General features: G+C 40.2%; 1 long non-coding RNA gene across 1 annotated transcript in view; it reads left to right on the top strand.

Annotated features, from left to right (window-relative positions):
* Positions 1-19,031, top strand: part of LOC123373166 — a 95,388-nt gene that overhangs the window by 53,680 nt on the left and 22,677 nt on the right. The window contains exons 2-3 of the long non-coding RNA XR_006580593.1: positions 14,156-14,233; positions 14,346-14,532. This is a non-coding gene — a long non-coding RNA (uncharacterized LOC123373166). The remainder of the gene's footprint in view (positions 1-14,155; positions 14,234-14,345; positions 14,533-19,031) is intronic.

Here is a 19,031-nt window from a genome sequence, read left to right as displayed (position 1 = left end):
CTGAGACAGCCAACAGGGATACCCATTAGTGGCAAATGTGCCAATGTTTTTTTGTGAAGTGGACATCTGTCCATTAAGAATTGGACTAAAACTATGAAAACATTTCACTTATGGCCATTAATTAATACTGACCTACAAGTTTAAACTTGTGACCTAGATGTGACAAGCCCTGTTCTGTTAACAAACTTACTGTCTGAACAGACAGACTGTGGTCTATTAACAATTCTATTGGTCCCTCAAACAACAAGTGTTTTTTGAGGCATAGAAAGGTCTTGTCTAGTGCTTTAGGGAAACTTACGTAACATATACAATTACTCTAGCAGACTGATTATTCTGTGTGTCCATATAGGCTATTGGCAAGGGAGATGGATGGGAACAGTCTCCCTGCCTGGATTGATGCAAGTGATTGTTGCTCTAGTCAGCAATAAGGGGGAGGGCTGTGTATGTAGATTGACAGGGTCTGTGGAATTTTCAGGTGGTTTGGCAACCTTTCCTAATTTTTTGCTTTTGTTTCGTTATTGATTATGCTGCCTGTAGCCTGCCCTGTGCAGTGACTGAGCTTCAGCAGTTACATTTCTTCCAGGGTCTCTATGAAGTGGCCTAGAGGGTTGAGTGACATTGCCAGAAGTGGCAATCTAGCAGCTGGGGAAGGATAGCTCAGTGGTTTGAGCATTGGCCTGCTAAACCCAGGGTTGTGAGTTCAATCTCTGAGGGGGCTGTTTAGAGATCTGTCTGGGAATTGGTCCTGCTTTGAGCAGGGGGCTGGACTAGATGACCTCTTGAGGTCCCTTCCAACCCTGATATTCTATGATTCTAAAGCATTGAACTAGTTCAGGATTGGGAGACAGGCTTATGTATCATGATCATTAGGGCATGAGGAAAATAAAGCAAGAAAAAGACTAACATTCAGAAATAGGCCAAGTAGTCACTACAGCTCAAATGTGAACTATGGAGCACTGTGTTGAATACTCACAGTGACCTGTTTGTGAACAAAGCAGAGAATAAAAAAGATAATTGAGTAAATTCAAACAGCAAATAAATCTGAGGAAATTGCACCTGCTTATAAACATTTTGTAAGCTGAAAAAGAAGGTAAAATCTAGAGTTAGTTAAAATTTTCGATTGAAAAATGGGGTTTCAACTAAACACAAATTTTTGTTTTGTGTGTGTGTTCTGCATTTTTTCAAGTTTTTGTTGAAAAAATTTCAGCCAAAAATAAAAAACATTTAGATTTTTTGTAGAATATTTTATCAATTAAAAGTACAAATTTTCCATGAAGAACCAAATATTTCTGAGTAGCCCTAGTACATTTATCAAGTGAATTATTCACAAACCTCTCTAGGAAACATTTGTTTTATTTCCTGCTGGCTTCATTTAAGACCACATTGCAAGACACAGACCGTATTATGAGTTACACACCTTCAATTCTTTCTGCATAATTAAAGCTAAGATGTAATCACAAATATTTTTAGTAAAAGTCATGGACAGGTCGGGGGCAAGAAACAAAAAATCACGGGCCTGTGACCTGTCCATGACTTGTTCCATAAATACCCCTGATTGAATCTTGGGGGGGGGAGTGCTGTAATGGGGGACACTGTGGGGGGATGGAGCCCTTGGCACCAGCTGCAGGGGGAGCGCCACCACTGGGGGAGGTGCCTGGGGGGGCAGTCTCGTTGCCACTGAGGGGGAGCCCCAAGAGGGGCCATTGCTGCTCCTGCCACTGCCGAGGGGGAGGCACGGGGGGGGGCATACCTGCCTCCGGGGGTAGTTCTGGAGCGGGCGCTGGTGCTCCTGCCACTGCCCAGGGGCAGGGGGAATCCAGGACCAGGCTCTGCTCTGGGATTACTGCTTGGAGCCACTGAGCTGTGGCTGCTCCCACCACCACCACCACCACCCAGGCTGCTGCTCATGTGGTCCCCAGGGGCCAGCCACATCAGCCACTGCAGAAGTCACAGATGTCACAGAAGTCACAGATTCTGTGACTTCCGCAACCTCCATGACAAACACGGAGCCGTATGTGTAATATATGGTCTGTGTAAGCGTCCGGTGTGGGGGCTCGGCCGTCTCAGGTGCGGCCGGGAGCCAGGCCGCCTCACTACACGGCCTAAATCCGCAAGTCAGTCTCCGAAGGTCCACGGGCTCAGACCTCAGGCAGGGGCTGAGCAAAAACAAACAGAGTCAGTACTTTATGCCCAAGCCCTCAGTCTGGGCGGGGCAGCAAACAGCAGTTCTAGCTCAGACCCTCAGGCAGGGGCTGAGCGACAGCAGTAGTTCAGGGCTCAGGTCCTTGGCAGGAGCTGAGCGACAGCAATAGTTCAGGGCTCAGGTCCCTGGCAGGAGCTGAGCAACCAGCTGGTAAGTCCAGACTTCTCTGTCTGAGCGCTGGGGTGAGGGGGAGACTGCCACCCATGAGTGGGGTGGCAGGGGGGACACAGGCCCACCCACTCCACTGTGTCCCAGCCCGGGGCCCTAACAGCAGCAGTTAGTCTGCTGCTGGGTCGGTGGGGTCCTGACCGCAACAGACCGACAACAGCTCAAAGTCTGCTGTAGCCAGACTGGGGTCAGCTACCCCCGGGCTACTTTCCATTTCCCCCTCCATGGGTACCTGCTCAGTACTGGTGTCCAGCGCTGGGTCCCACACCATGGGCTCCTCGTTGTGCTGAGTGTCGGCTAGCTCGGGCTGCTCCTCAGGACGCGGGTCGGGGTTACGCTCGGGCAGCTCCTCGGGGTATCAGGCCCGGGGAAGGCTCAGCCAGTCCTCCTCGGGGTACCGTGCTCGGGGAAGGCTCGGCCAGTCCACTTCAGGATACCGGGCTCGGGGAAGGCTCGGCCAGCCTTCTTCAGGGTACCTGTCTCAGGGCAGGCTCGGTCCAGCAGGGGCTCGGTCAGGAGCGTCTGTCCTCTCCAGCCGCCGGGGTACAACTGAGCGCTGGGCCGGGGCTTTTCTACTTCCTGTCCCGCCCCTTGACTTCCGGGGGGCGGGGACAGGTGGCAGTGGCTCCGCCCACTGTGGCAGCTGTTCTGGCTCCTCCCTCTCAGGAGCGGCCGGGAGCCAGGCCGCCTCACTACAGTCTGTAAGACCATCTCCATCTTGTCATAGAGGAGATACTTAGCAAGAAATTCAGCAAAATGTTTTTGCAAGATTTCCAAAATCTTCTGTTTTCACTGGGGCAGGAATAACTATAAGAACATGCTACAGTTTCTGATCTCAGCAAGAGCCAGGATATGCCAGGGCACATGATAATGAAACAAAGTTGTGTTTGAATCATTCTGAGCTTGCAGAAAAAATTGGTTTGGGTTTATATTGAGTTTTATTCAGAGACTCGGATTGTAGGATTAGATCCTTGTTTTATGTGATCTGACTTGCCCATCTCTCTTATTAGTTATTTTTCAATGTTTACCGTAGGTGAATGCACCATAAATGAGAAAAATACTGGATTTTACATATTACATTTATATATCAGCTTGCAATACTGCAAAGGATTGTGGGTGATGCAAAAGAGAGTCCCTGATTTCTTCTGGTAATATGACTGCTTCTTTAGCTCAGCTAAATAGAACAATCCTTCATTGACTGAATGATCTAATGAGCCTTTTTCCATCTCTAGCTTTTTATGAACTGGCAGGGCACTGAGTTGGGGGAGGGTGGAGACTCAGGTGCTCTATCCCACTTCTGGCTTCTCTGTGCAGTCTGAAATATGAATTGATATACATTAATCCATACTCTTTTAATGAGGTGTGTCTGCATCTGTTGGCACAGGTGTGTACACAAAAATGTCATTACTGGACTTCATCCAGAAGTTATGAATCAAAACTCTCAAGTGATGTTAAACTGATGGCCTTCAAAAAATACAGCTTCATAATTTACTGGTTGAGAATACAATATTATATTACTGTACCAGTGTCAGATGAAATAATGTATGTTTTCCTTTCTAGAAATTCCAATGTGAATACAAAAAATAACCCCAAACCCTAACCCTTTAATTTTATTTGGTGTGATTGGATGGAAGGAAATAGGGTTTAAAATACTCTGGGTACTAAAAGCATAGTTTAAGAAAAAGGATTAGAGCTGAGAGAAAAAATAATTCAACAAAATATATCTATTCAGCTCCTTTACAGAGGGTGCTTGTTTGTCAGAGATCAGTCCTGGTGTTTGAGCTAAAAGAGTGGATGAAATTGTAAATTCAAGATAGATTAACTGAACTGGCACATGTTCTAAATGTTTGCTACAGGATAAGGGGGTCACTGTAGACTATATATGTGCAATGCAGCAGCACAGAATTGGGTTTCTTATTTTATTTAGTTTTAAGATAAACCCTCATGACCACAAGACAAGTGAGTGATCCGGTAAAATAAAATAAAGGAGGTGATGATATATTTGTTATCATAAAATGTAAAAACAATACAATAATAGAGTAAATTCAGCACTATTATACCCCCAATGACATCAGTGGAGTTGCATAGTATTTGCTCTGTTTTTTATTTTATACAAACATCTTGGACTGAGGCAAAAACAGTGGGAGTCTATTGAGGTTCATATTTTTGTGTTTTTTTTTTCCAAAAAGTTCCCGTGGGCTTGATCTTGCTAAGCAGTCTGGCCATGATCCAACAAAGAACTTAAGCATGTCATCAGCTTTATGCTTATGAGTAATTCCGTTGCTTGCATGTACAGCATCTTGAAGTTTCAAGTCCTAAATATGTCCTGGGAAAATTTCTCAGCAAGTATAAATCAGCATAATGTCTTTGACTTCAGGGGAGCTAAATGGTTTATACCAGCTGAGGATCTGTCCCAGCAGATATTTAGGAGACATTCCCCCAAACCTTCACAACAGCCAAGTGATAGTTATTCAAAATATTAATGAATAGCTGCAAGAAAATGCATTGTATTACTAAACACCATTAAAGAAAGCCCTTGAATTGAGACTGGTTTAAGAAAATATAAAAAATTAAATCAGTGGAGTGAATCACAACTAAGTTGGAAATTCTCAAGAACTGTTTGTGGACTACTAGGTTCTAGTCAATACTTCACAACATATAAATTACAAGGACAATTAGCAATAGACTAGAATTTAAAATCACATTTATACTGAACCCAATGAGCATGTCATCTTGTTATCCGTGTATTGATACCTACCCATATAATAGTACCACACTGAACACACACTCTCTCTCATATGCCCTACAAAAATCATGCTTTTCTACTGATCTATCACATTACAACAAGCAATTTTTTCTATGCATCTACGTGTAAGTGTCTGTTAAAATACAAATAATTATTTTTAAATATAAAAGTTACTACATGAAATTTTAATAAAGAAATATGGATCCTTAGGTAGGCGTGAATGGGGACTTACTGGCATTTCACTATTGTCATACACAAGATTTATAAGGTTGTATACACATATACGCTTATATAAAGAGCCATTTGAAGTATTAACATGCCAAATAATGTGTTTGACCAGAGCTTTTACTCAGTGACTTCAAAACTGAAATGCCTCTTTCAGATGACAAGAACTTCACTGAAGCAAGGTCACAGGCCAGAGCATTTTTCTGTTTGTAAATGCCTGAAATATAGGAGGTTCTATGCTAAGCCTTGTGAGACCCAGAGCCACAAAAAGAGTCAGAGCATTTCCAGTTCCTTGTAATTGTTCATCTACAGAGTGAACTTCGTTCCAAGGTTCAGATCACATGAATGGATTTAAACCATGTGCATATAAAAAACTGGAAATAAAACAAAAACTCTGTTATATAAGAAAAAATGATGAGGTAATATATTTTATTGGACCAACTTCTGTTGGTGAGAGAGACATGGTTTCAAGGTCTTTTTCTCTATTAAAGTGAGAGTGTGTGTGTTAGTTTATTATCAGTTTACTGGCTATTAAAAACATTAAGAAGCACAAAGTAAAATATGCTTAATTTCTTTTTATTTTAAGTAAACAGATTTACTAGATTGTTACTTTAAGAACAGTGTTGAAAAAGCTGCACTAACCCAGGAATACAACTCTTGGGAGCATTGTGCCTCAGACATCCATCTGAGTTACAGTTCTTCCTCTTGTTGCTCATGGGAGTTAGTAATTTACAGCTAGCTTATTCTAACAGCAGATCACTGCCCCATCCATGCTGCCTTGGATGTTGTAGCCAGAAAGTAAAGGTGCAGCTAAGTCTCCATCCATTCCAACACCTCCCACTTCTTGCCTTCATGCTCTAGAGAAGAAGCACACAGGCAAGCATCCCAACTTCCTCTTATATTGCCTAAATTGAGGTCCAGTTCATATGGATAGGGGCATAAAGATGGGTTGTTAGTTCTTGGCATGAGCATCTGTTCCAAGTCACAATCTAGTTTTTATTAGTCTGAAATAGTAATAGCATATCATCCGGGCTCCTCTTACACTCTGTCCATGAGAGGTATGGGTGAAAGAGTCAGCTCTGAACAGATCTATGATATCAGGACCATGAACACAACTATAATGATCACTGAAGTGCTTCAGAATGATTTACAATGCGCTCATCCCCAGCAGCTTCCATTCCATTAATTACCATATCTCCAATATTGCTCTAATCTTCAAAAAACAATTGTTACTGACTTTAAGAAGCTAGTTCATATGATGAATAGAATTCCTGAGTACTTTATTTTTGTTTTCTCCTCTTCAGCTGGTCCTTCTCTTAGTACTCTACTTGCTTCAGCTGCCTGAGTGGGACTAGTCCATTCAGAGGGAGAGGAGGAAAAACAAATACATAAAACCTAAAACTAGTATATTTTGGGCCAAATTCATCCCTGTGGCAAAGGAGTGCAGAGGGATATTATATAAGAACCTAGACATATAGATCAGTTTACACAGATGTGAAATTGAGCCAAGAGGTTCAAGTAATTCACCCCAAATCACATACTACAAGTGGCAGAGCTGGGAATGTAATTCAGGTCTCTGGACTCTGTCTCATCCACTTGATCATGATGCAGCATGTCTTTTTCCTTCTGAAAGCCTTATGTAGGACAGACCCAAAGCTTCCCATCTAGCATAACACTGGCTCAAAGGACTATTCACTTCAGGCCTGATCCAAAACCCATTCAAGTCAATGGGAGTCTTTCATTGACTTCAATGGATTTTGATTCAGGCCATTTCTCATTACGCATACAGTGTGCCTTTCCTTTATTTCCAAGTTATTCAATGTAATCATACATATGTTGCTGCTGTCACAATGTTTTAAATGAAGATGATTACTTTAAAGTATAGGATTAACTCCTTTGGTAGATATGTGGGTAGTAATCCTGCCACCTACAATTTTTTTTTTTTAAGATTGAGGCATTTAAGTTCAGCAATTTCATGTGAACACTAGCATGATACTTTTTGCATAATTATCATTACTGGCTCTGTATTCCTCATGTAGCCGGTTGTTCTCTTGAATCTATTGGACTTTCAAAACTAGAAGTGATTAGAGTGCTGAAGTCTGACTTCACTGATCACAGCTGGTATTAATCTTGCAAAAATAAGTACAATCTCAAAAGGCTTTATTTGAATTATGTATAAAGATCTAATTCACGTTTCTTGGCAAACCATGAACAATATTTAATCCTATGTACTTAAGTACGTTCAAAAGCAGCAAAGGCCAAACATCACCTTTTTGTCGTGATCAGACTTCTGAGTGCCAAGGGAAATTACTCCAATAGCCCATGTAGAGCAGCACCAAAAGCTTTTCAGTGTACCCGAGACACAGAACAACTTCAAGGGTAAGTAGTATTGGCATCTGTTTCATTTAGTGTAACCTATGAACTGGGAGTTTAAAGATTTAGGGCATGAATTCAACAAAAATCTAAGTCTATGATAAGCACAAAAATGTCAAGAAAGGGAAAGGTTTTGCTTTGTAACCTTGGGACCAGCACAGTTCTGATTCCGCCATATTATTACACAATCTGTTCCTCATGTGGGGAAAATATTTACTCTGGCTAGGTCCTCTCACAAGGGCTTATTGCAAAGGAAACAGTGCTTGGCAGGAAAGTATTTCTTACTGCTTTGCTCCATTAAAAGAGTTCTCATTTTTTGGCTTCTCTTTTTAGCACACAGTGCAGTCAATTAGTGTGTCAGTTAATTGCTTAAATGTACTACAATAAAATTTTACTATGATTGATTCATAAAAATGATACAATCCCCTGTTTATATTAGTATTTTCAGGAAGTAATAAATTAAATCGCATAGATCAAATTGAAGAATGCTAACATTTTCACATTTAGAATGATCACATAGGGGTGATAAATGTCTTTGTTTTATTTTAGCCAATAATACCTCAGTAGTAGTCTTTATTTGAAGATTTTTTATTTTTATGTATGTAAGCAGTTTCTTTGGGATTTTATACCCTATGTGGAAAGAATTCTATTAACTTTTATTCCATGAAAAAGAACACCTATATGATTACAGCTGACAGTGTGAAAGTCTGTTCTAGTTCACTGCAGGGCATTGAGCCTATATATGATACTACTGACTGAGTTATAAAGGAAATTTGGCTAGTAAGTGACAAGTAACAGGTTCCTGGGAAGCAGAAACCTCTGTGCACATTAATGTAAAAGCAGCTGTAGGCAGCTTGGCACTCTAATGGCAAGTGGAACATGCAAGAAACGTCATCTATGAATGTACCTGTTGCTATACAAGTCTCCTTTTCACCAGAGAGATGGATGAAAATATGGTAAGAAAGATATTTTTAGCATTAACAAACAGTACAATAGATAAAGTAGCAATGAAACTTGCATATTAAGTTACTAAGCATTTTTTCATCTTGTTATATCATAAGTTCCTGGAGGATAGGTCTACCAATGGCTATTAGCCATGATAGTCAGGGATGCAACCCTGTCTTCTGGGTGTCCCTAGCCTCTGACTGTCAGAAGCTAGAGGTAGATGACAGGGAATAAATTACTTGATAACTGCCCTGTTCTGCTTATTCCCTCTAAAGCACTTGGCACTGTTGGAAGACTGAATACTGAGCTAGATGGATCATGGTCTGACCCCGTATGACTGTTCTTATATTATTTTCAGTATATGTGCCTTTCCACAATTTTACTGTATATTCTGTAGGATGACAGAACATTATGGCTCTGATCCAAACCCCATTCAAGTCAATGATGGTTTTGATGGTCTTTGGTTTCAGTAAATTGTTTTGGCTAAAAAAAAAAAATTATAATTAGGGCTCTAGCTGCCTTAATTGACAAAACAGATCAAATATCCAAACATCTAGGGGGAAATACAGGCAAATAGTAGAGCTGGTCAGAAATTCCTGGCAAAAAATGCTCATTTCAGAAAAAAACAACATTCTCTGCAGGAAGGGATTGCTAATTTCTAGCTTGTTCTAGAAAAATAGTCATGGGAATATCACAGGTATTGCATCTCCATGAGAAGCAACATTAAGGGAGCACTGTCACAGCTACCAACTTTCATTGGGACTTTTGTTTGAGTAAAAAATGCATAATTAATTAATACTATTCTGTACTGCACTACGGAGTATTAATAAATTACTATGGCAAGCTGTGAGGTGATAGAAAATGAGTGGAGTATGTTTCTTCCTTAATTTGAAGAAATAGGTATATTGAATACCTTTTATTCTTTAGAACTAACTGAAACCCTAATGACAAAGTTAAGTGTGACTTTGAAGACCTATCAGCTTTGAATTCTCATGCTGCTGCTCCAATTAAAGATGGCAATTTACTAAATAAGCCTTACTCTCCAATTACAAAATCACAAGTTTTTGACCTACAACTTTTTCCTCTTCATTTGCATATGCGCACATTTTAAAATGGAGATCTCAATCAATTCATTGAGAGCATCAGAGAGTGTTACACCTCTTCACAAAAAGGGAGAAAAACCAATAAAACTAGAACAGTAAATTTATAATCCTGTTAACTATACTATTATTAATTCAGGTGGCGGTTTAGTGGTTTTGAAAAGTTAATGTTACAATCCATGCATGTAAAACATTGGAAAACATTTAAGAGAACACATTTCACCATTGTTGCTTATAAGCACAAATTTCACTTTTTTCATCTGGAATTATTTTTATAGGTTCCCCATAACAGAAAAAATATTTTTTTTCTTTTATTCAAAATCTTGGTGCTCATGTATCACCGGGGTTGTGAAGCTGAAATGCAACTTTCTGTGTATAGATAAATACAAATAGAAAGAGTGTTTACATCATGACGTCAAACTCAGCTTGAACTATTATCAAAGGATATCTGTATGCTTAATTTTGACCAAACCTAAATTAGAATTACTGAGCTATCTATTTGCCAAAATAGAGTCCTTAATTATGATTAAATGAAATGGGTAGATTATTTTGTTTTTAGTAAAATCTTTAGTGGTGTACATATAGAATCATTAGAAAGTTTGAGGTTTCTAAACTAGGGATATTTTTCTTGTACTTTTGCAAAGAGTATCATTTGTTTTTTTCATACTTCATTACTTCAAAAATGTATTATGATACTGATTCAGTAAGATGCTTAAACTTATGCCTAACATTATTGCTTTTATCGAAACCAACTCACTATCTCTAAAACATATTGAGTACAGTGGAGTGAAAATCAGATTTGTGTCCCATTGGAAATTCCAACATTTCAAAATTTGTTTTTCCCTGAGTCAAGACAAAAACCTCAAAGTATCTAAAAAGTTCTAAAAAATTTGATTTGGCAATGTGGGAATATTTTATTTCAATGTTTTTAAAGTAAAACAAAATATTCTAACATTCATGATTTTGATTTAGTTAGTTGAATAGAATCAAAATGTTTAATTTTGAGTCAGTTTGATGTTAAATTACATCTGCCTAAGGATGCCATGATACCCCATGGGTGTTGTAGTTCTGGTGCCTCATGTCACTATTCTTCCCTATGGGCCAGACCATATCTCCCACAATGAACTCAGTGTCTAGAGACATGATACACTACATCTCAATTTTCTGGCTGGGAAATGGAAAAATATTGGCAAAAGAAAAATTTTCATGTAGAAAATTTTGATTTTTCACAAACTGTGTTTTTTGTCAAAAATTATTTTGATGGAAAATTCCAAACCTGTTCTAATGCTGATATACGAACAACGGCCAGTACCAGTGATACCAACAGGGTAGAAACAAGTAACAAGTATTTTTGTCGCATTCCTTGGTGCAAGTTTTTGATGCTAGCCTAACCTGCTTTAGCAAATCACTACACTCACCATCCTCAGGTCACTGGCAAAATTAGGAGCAGAATAAAAACATCTGGATTAACACTAGAGGCTGGGAACAAAAGTAGGGGAAAAACAAGCAAAGAGGGAAGGGATAGCTGAAGAAAGGGATAAAGAAGGGAGAGATATGGTGAAGAAAGGCAGAGGAGGGGAATACTGTGGAGTGGGGAAGACCACTTTTTTCATAGTGTCAAGGTTCATTTCTCTAACTACTAACCAGACATTGGCTACATTCTTAGACTACTCTCTCCCTCAGCTGGTCCCTCACACATTCCATTCTCTCTCAACAGAACACATTTTACATTTTCTCTCAAAACTATGTGTTATAGGTCTGACTCAAAGTCCAAGTGAAATAAATGGGGTCTTTCCATTGACTTCAATAAATGTTGGATCTGGGTTTTTTGGGGGGAAGGAGGGGAGGAAAGACAAAGAAGAAATTGATGACAGTTTAGAAATTAAAAATGAAGCAAGGTAGAGTAGATTAATTAAAATATGTATTTTTTGGAGAGTAAGTAGGTCATGGTTATGTGAGTGAGTGCATAGGGAGTGCTCTGCTAAGGCTCTGTTTCAAAAACAAGAGAGAGTGTGCCAGGTTTTTTTTTTCTGTTAACACTGCAGGAAGAATGATCCAAGACTGCATGAAAGTGGCTACAGGGGATTGTTTTGTGTATTTGGAAATTGCTTGGGAAATGTTTGGAAAATCTTACTGTTTTCACAGTAAGACTGACTTTTCAGCTTGTCACTTGGAAAGGTTTTTCCTTCTGCCTCTTCCTGGATTATATATTAACAAATAGTACTCAAGAAATGTTGCTAGGTGAGGGACTTGTTATTTTCCTATTAGGATGGAAGAGAAAAGGGATCAAAGCCAAGTCATAGGGGCTCCTCTGTCTTTATACACTCCCAAAGCACTGTACAAAGTTAGGAGTCTAGAGGATCCATTTGGACTCAATCCTCAGTCCCATTCACAGATCTGGAAAGTATAAAAATAGTGTTGTGCCAACAACTGAAAGGTATGAAAATTAGAGTGGCTGCCATGAAGCAGTAGGCAATATACAATGTAGATCCTACACTATCAGCTTTAACTAACAGTGATAGGGAGGGGAGTGTTGATCAAAGAGAGCAATGTTTTAGCTTGATGGAGTTTTCAAAGAACACAGCCTGACAGTGACAGAGTGGTTACCTACATAGTGGTGATTCCCTACTCAGGTGAAAGAAAGCGATAAAAAGAAGGAGGAAAAGATACAATACGGGAATGAATCAGAGCTTTTGTGTGGAATGTTGGGAACTCATTGTGCTTCATTGTTCAAAATGGAAATGGTGTTTTGTTTATCACCTTGGCCCCAGGCTCCCTTTTGCACACAGACTGCTGTCAGCTGAAAAGCAGAGTGAACTCCAGCAAATTCATAATGGATCTGTTCCAAAGCCCATTAAAGACAATGACCTCACCATTAAGCGGGGGGGGGGGGATTGTCTGGCTTGCTGGAAAAAGTGTGTGCGAGAACCAGGGAATGGCTTTCTGCTGCAGCTGAAGACCAGGTGAGCATGGGGACTCTGACCGATCCTTCCCCCAGGTAACTAGAAGATGGGCAGGAGGGTGTGGGGAGGACTACATAGATCCATGCTGGTGCAGGAAAAGCCTTCTTTTACCTGGATCAGACAGAGCAGCACCCACCCTCCCAACCATGGAAGTGGTGAAATACAGGAACTGCTGTGGGCAGTGTGCTAGTCATTCCTTTCATGGGGGACTGGGAAGGCATTTTCCGTGCCTGCCAGACTGGCCAAGGCAAAGTGGTTTTTGTTTGTTTTTTTTACTTCCCCACAGTGGATCCATGGGGACTTAACTGAGGAGAACTTGAAATGGGAGTTAGGGTAGGATGTAGCAACTCATTATGTAAATGTAGGGTGGATGTCCAGTGTAGATACTCCCTAGGGAGGGGATACGGTGATCAGATAAAATGGATTGGTAAAAGATTTAAAGGAGGTATTCTTTAAAGGAATGGAAATAGGGAGTTTGGGGCTCTTATAACTGGTATGACAGCGAGCCAACCCCCCTTATTTACACACACCCTTTCACCCTCATTTGAGGTGAGAGTGAGGTCTCAACAATGGGTTGGCTAGGGACCAGGATGGGTAAGGTGGAGGGCTGATAGAAGCCCCCAGGTAGATATGAAAATGATTTTGAAATTACCTGCACTGTACACTTTTATCTGCCAAATACTCCCAGACATTTAAGAATAAAGTTGTGACCTAATTAAACCACATCCAGTTTCTCCTGGCCTTCCAGTTAGCAGACAATGACAGTTCTTCCACTGATGTCATTAGGTTTCAGATCAGACCCAATGTTCACCCAGAAATAGCAAACTGTAAAGGTTCAGACTGCAATTCTTTATCTCTTAAAACAAACAAACAAAAAAAACCCCAACAACATATAATAGCCCACAACAAATGTGCAGTATGTCATAGGACTTTATAAATGCTTAATAATCACAAACAGTGATCCAATTTTTTTAACTGTTAGTACTTTGTGACCCATTCCCCATCCATGCATCATGTCTAACTAAAGCTTCCTAACAGATCAGACCCAACCCATAATCAAGGGGAAACTTTGGCTGATTATTTCCTTTCTTCTGTACTGTACGATTGTGAAAGCAACTTGAAAGCAATAGATAGAACCAAAAAATAAAAAAATGTTTTTTCCAGACATGGCATCGGCAACTCAGCCAAGACGCTGTGGATTTAACACCCTTACACTGGAATTTATTAGAATCAAAACAGATGTGGCATTGTTATACCTCGCTAAACTCTGCATAATTTACTAGAATTGCAAAGTGGATTTTTTATGAGTATGACAATGCCAAATGCTTTGCAGATGCTCAGATAGCTGCACTGGAGAAACAGAAAACAATATTTATTTGGAGAATTTGATGGAAATATGGAGAATAATCTTTTATCTGTTTCTTTCTTACAGTCAAGAAGAGTGTAAGAGAGGATTTTATATATGTATATGCAGAGAGAGAGAGTTCAAACTGACTTAAGAAAAGACAAGGTGAGTAAGACAAAAGAAAAATATAAAGACTTTGAAAAGTAATTTCTATAAATGCAGCTCCAGCAGTCAGATTAATATATTTTTCCCTTTTCCTGCCCCCCATTTTTTCCAGGTGTTCCTCCACATCCCCTTCAGGGCTCTGAAGGTTCTTTTTCTCTCCCCCTCTTCCCCCTCCACCCTTATTTAGACCACTCTTCATTCCATATTCAGTGGCCCACATCAGAGCCATCAGCTTTCTGGCTGAGAAGGTACAGACAGGACCCCTTTTGAAGTCTCTCAACTTCATTTCTCAGTCCGTTGTAAGTATTGTTACTAAGCTGTTCCTTCACCACAGTGGGTGAATGTCCTACTACAGCACTTACAAGTACAGCTGGGTGAAATGTTTCTGCTGAAACTTTTCTCTAACAAAAAATGCAGATTCGGTGACCATAAATTTCTTTTTTGTGAGATTGCTTCAGTCAAAAATAAACACACACAAAATATCCCCAAACCAGAACAACCCCCCACAAAACAACCCCCCACAAATCTGAACACTTTGATTTTTTTAAATGAAATGTTTCAATATTTCCATTCAAAACGATTTTTCTTTCCAAAATTTCCTTTAACTTTATTGAAACCCCCCTACCAAAACAGTTTAAAATGGTCAAAAGTAAAATGTTGCATTTAGAAAATATTGAAACAGAATGTTTTATTTGACTCAAAAAAATGATTTCTCCCTGATTTTTCTGAATTGCCAGCAAACTGAAAAACCTGTTATTCACACAGCTCTACTAATAAGCCATTAACATCCTATGGAATGAGCTGTTTAAGTTACTATTCTATTTTAGACAGAAAGCAGGGTGCTAGGGATGAGAAATGGGAAACTTTGGAAAGAGGAATGAGAGGGTCTATAGGGGAAAAAATATATAACTGGAGGAGGAGTAAGATGTTTTGTTGTGATGATAGTGGTGGATTCCTTTTTCATTTTGCAAATTCAGTTGGTTTACAATCATGAACAGCAGGAACAAATAAACACTTTCAAAGGCTCATTGGGAGCATGATCCTTTATGTCATGCAAGTCGCAAAAACAGATACTGTAATTTTACCAGTAAGTTTCATTCTGAATAAAGGAGGAGTATCAACCTAATATAAAACTCTTCTTTAAACGCTGTTCTTCTTGGAAGTATTTTGGAGTCTCCCACTAAAGACTGTTACACATATTGCTGATTTAAAAAAATGGACCCAATTCTTTGCACTGATTGAGCTCTATTTAAAGCCACCTTTGCACTCCCCTCAGTCCTGGGATCAGCTGGAATCTGATTCAGCTCCCCAGTGTAAGTTAGTACAACCACCGGGCTGCTTTAACATACTCCAATTGCAATGGCCCCGTAGAAGCCATTCTTCCAATGCAGGATCACTAGAATGCAAGGGATTCCACTGATGTCACCTTTCAAAGGTGACATTCCCAACCCACTGACATGCATACTGCTGGAGGCTAGGGGAGGCTCCCATGGTGCCTAACAGGGCAGCTGAGGATTCTCCTTGCTTAAGAGAATCCTCCCCTAGCCTCCAGCAGTATGCATGGTGCCAAGGACTTTGATCAGGGACTGAGGATCTGGCCCAATACATTGAAATTTTCTCTCTCCTGCAAATTATCAAACATTTACAGAACATTCATTCAAACGGTTTTTTCTGAGGTTTATTTCTTCTCCAGTTGACCCTTTAAGAACTAAATGTAGGTTTTTGTTACTTTCTAAATTCTTCTCTTCATACAGACAATCTCATTCTACAAGAAAAGGAAATTAAAAACACTAAACCCTAAGGTTCTCTCTAATTGTATTTTGTATTGAAAGTAGTTTGATCTTGTGCCTTGACACTGTGTGTATCAAGCAGCTGATAAATATTCTTGCCCATTTCAATCTGTCTTCCTGGAAGAGTAATCTAAAATAGGGGGAGGCTTTGGGGGAGAAGGCCTGAATTTGATTGAAGGATCATAGCAGCTGACATTAAATTCAAAATCATCTCTCTTCCAAAGGGAATTAGAAAAGTCATGGTGTAACTATTTGTTCCCAAAACTCAGTGTATCTGTATGTATGTACTAACCAGGATCAAACCCACTGAATTCTACAGACTCACATGAGTGTTAAATTAGTATGCGATCAGACTTGGGGTCCCATTCTTATATTGACACAAGTCTCATTTATGCAAACATGTTGGAGGGAGGAAATAGTCTAACCCCGTTTTCAGTGGTTTAAATTAGGAGTAACTCCAATGAACTTAGAGATGTAAGAGAGAACAGGACGCTTGAGTTTGGAATAAAACATGTTATAAAATATAGTTGGTGTCTGGTTCTTGGCTATGTAACACAAAGATTGACCAGACACCACAGCCAGATCCTCAGCTAGTGTAAATTTTCACAGCTCCATTGAAATCAATAGAGTTCATGGAAAATTTACACTGGCTGAGGATCTGGTCCCAGATATTTCTTCTTTGGGGAAAAAAATAAAAAGAGTTTTAACTTTTGTTTTGACTGAGAAATACAGTTTATTCATTATAGCACTCCAAAGACAATGATAATGGCTAGCTTCAAGGCTTGGGGAGAGGATACTGATAGCAACAGGAAAACAAAGCCAGATGTTCAACCTTACACTCCCTTTCAGTTTTGGATAAAAATTAAAAAGGGAGTGAACAGAGAAGAACTTTTGATTTCACTGGTAGGAGAAAGATTCATCTTATTTGATGTCACAGGGCAAGTGCGCCCCGTCCCATCTTGGGGTGGGTTAATTACTTCCCCATCATCGCATCTTTACAACCATCCCTTGTCTTGGGGTAGTGTGGACTTCCAATGTCCAGAGTCAGTAAGGTTGCCCTCTCATGGGACCACATGGCCTAGTGGCCAGAGTCAGTAAGGTCTCCCTCTCCCAGGGCTGCATGGCCTAGTGGCTAGAGTCAGTATAACTGCCTCTTCCATGGGGCTGTGTGGCCTAAGGGCCTGTCAGGGGAGTGAGTGGTGGCTGGGTAAGGGAAATCAACAACGAAAGGAAAATATTGTTGGCTGCATTATGTGGCAAGAATAACAACTGTACAGTTCAGTGTTTGCAGCAGTAAGAATTATCTATCTCCTAAGAGCTAGTTGTATGAGTTAGAACTACAATTTTTCTATGCCTTTTGTTTGGTTTGTTTGTTTGTTTTGGCCTTGCACCTACTCAAGGCTACACACAAGTCTAGTGCCCATCAGCCTTTATTGATAAGTACCTATTTTTGGTTCAGATCAGTGAATTGTCTTGGAAAACATGAAAACTAATCTAATTTCAGTATTTTATTCCATATGAAGATGAGTTTATTTAAGATTTAAATTAATTGGAACAAACACTTGACTTACTCCATAACCTCAAATTCCATCTTCCTCAAAAGCCTCCAGACCTAATTGTCCCTCCTATCCATTCATCCCTTACTGCTATTCCTCTGCAACATCCTAATACACTCAAATGAAAGATAAAGGGTTTAATCAGGACCAGAGTCCCTAGCCAGCTGTTACTAAAATATCATGTACTCTGCAGTTTCAATGCGTTGAAGAGGGGGTGTTTCTTAACAGGGTATCCCAGTTTGAAGAGAACAGGTGCCTAGACCAAGAAGAGAGAGACTGCAGATCTGAGGGCCCCCCCTCCACTATTAGAATTACCGGGAAAGATAGGGGGCCTGTGGAGCTTCAGAAAGGATGAAAGAACCCAGAGAATCACTGAAACTTGTGAAAATAGTTGGGGTTGATAATGGAAGAATGAGGACAGGAGAGAGAAAAAGATCGTTATTCTGGATGCAGTGCAATTGTAGCTGTGTCAGTCCCAGGATAATAGAGAGACAAGGTGGATGAGGTAATACCTTTTATTAGATCAACTTCTGTTGGTGAGATGGACAAGCTTTCCAGCCACACAGAGCTCTTCTTCAGATCTGGGAAAGGAACTCCCAGCATCACAGCTAAATGCAAGGTGGAACAGATTGTTTAGCATAAGTAGTTAGCACATACTGTAAGGGACCATTCAAGATAATGTGGCCTGTTAACACCTCTGTAGTCATAGGACAAAATTAGTGCCAACTACTTATGCTAAACAATCTGTTCCACCTTGCATTTAGCTCTGATGCTGGGAGTTCCTTTCTCAGACCTGAAGAAGAGCTCTGTGTGGCTGGAAAGCTTGTCCCTCTCACCAACAGAAGTTGATCTAATAAAAGGTATTACCTCATCCACCTTGTCTCTCTTATTATGCCAGGGCTTTCAAACAAAAGCATGACACACAGTGAAGGGTTAGGGGGAAGATGGAAGGAAGGAAGGAAGAGCAAAGAGCTGAGACAGCTTAGATAAGCATCTGTAGTTTTTGGCCCTTATCCAAAGAAAATGCTTTGGAGTCCTCTCATTGTTAGTTTATATGGTAGAAACAGATAGTTTTATTTGCCCACATAACTTAAACAGACATGACTTTATAAGGGGTACAAACATCAGAGATTTATCTTAATCACTTTTATCATTTTAATTCATCCAGCACCCACAGAAGCAGGAGCCATCAGGAGGCAGGACTAACTAGTACAGGGCTGTTGGCTTTCCTTCCATCATTCCCTTACCAGACCTCCCAGTAGCTACCTTAAAGCACCAAATCACAATGGCTTCCACCTCCAATATCCAACATCCATGACCAGGCCAAGTAGGGATAGCTTCATGTCAGCCTATGAAAGGCCTTCGCCTATAGACACCCTCCACATCAATCATCAACAACGGTAGGGTGACCAGATGTCCCGATTTTATAGTGACAGTCCCAATTTTTGGGTC

This window comes from Mauremys mutica, chromosome 6, assembly GCF_020497125.1.
Source record: "Mauremys mutica isolate MM-2020 ecotype Southern chromosome 6, ASM2049712v1, whole genome shotgun sequence".
Classification (NCBI taxonomy): Eukaryota; Metazoa; Chordata; order Testudines; family Geoemydidae; genus Mauremys; species Mauremys mutica.
Note: the sequence above shows the minus strand (reverse complement) of the source record. Positions and strands in the feature narration are given on the sequence as shown.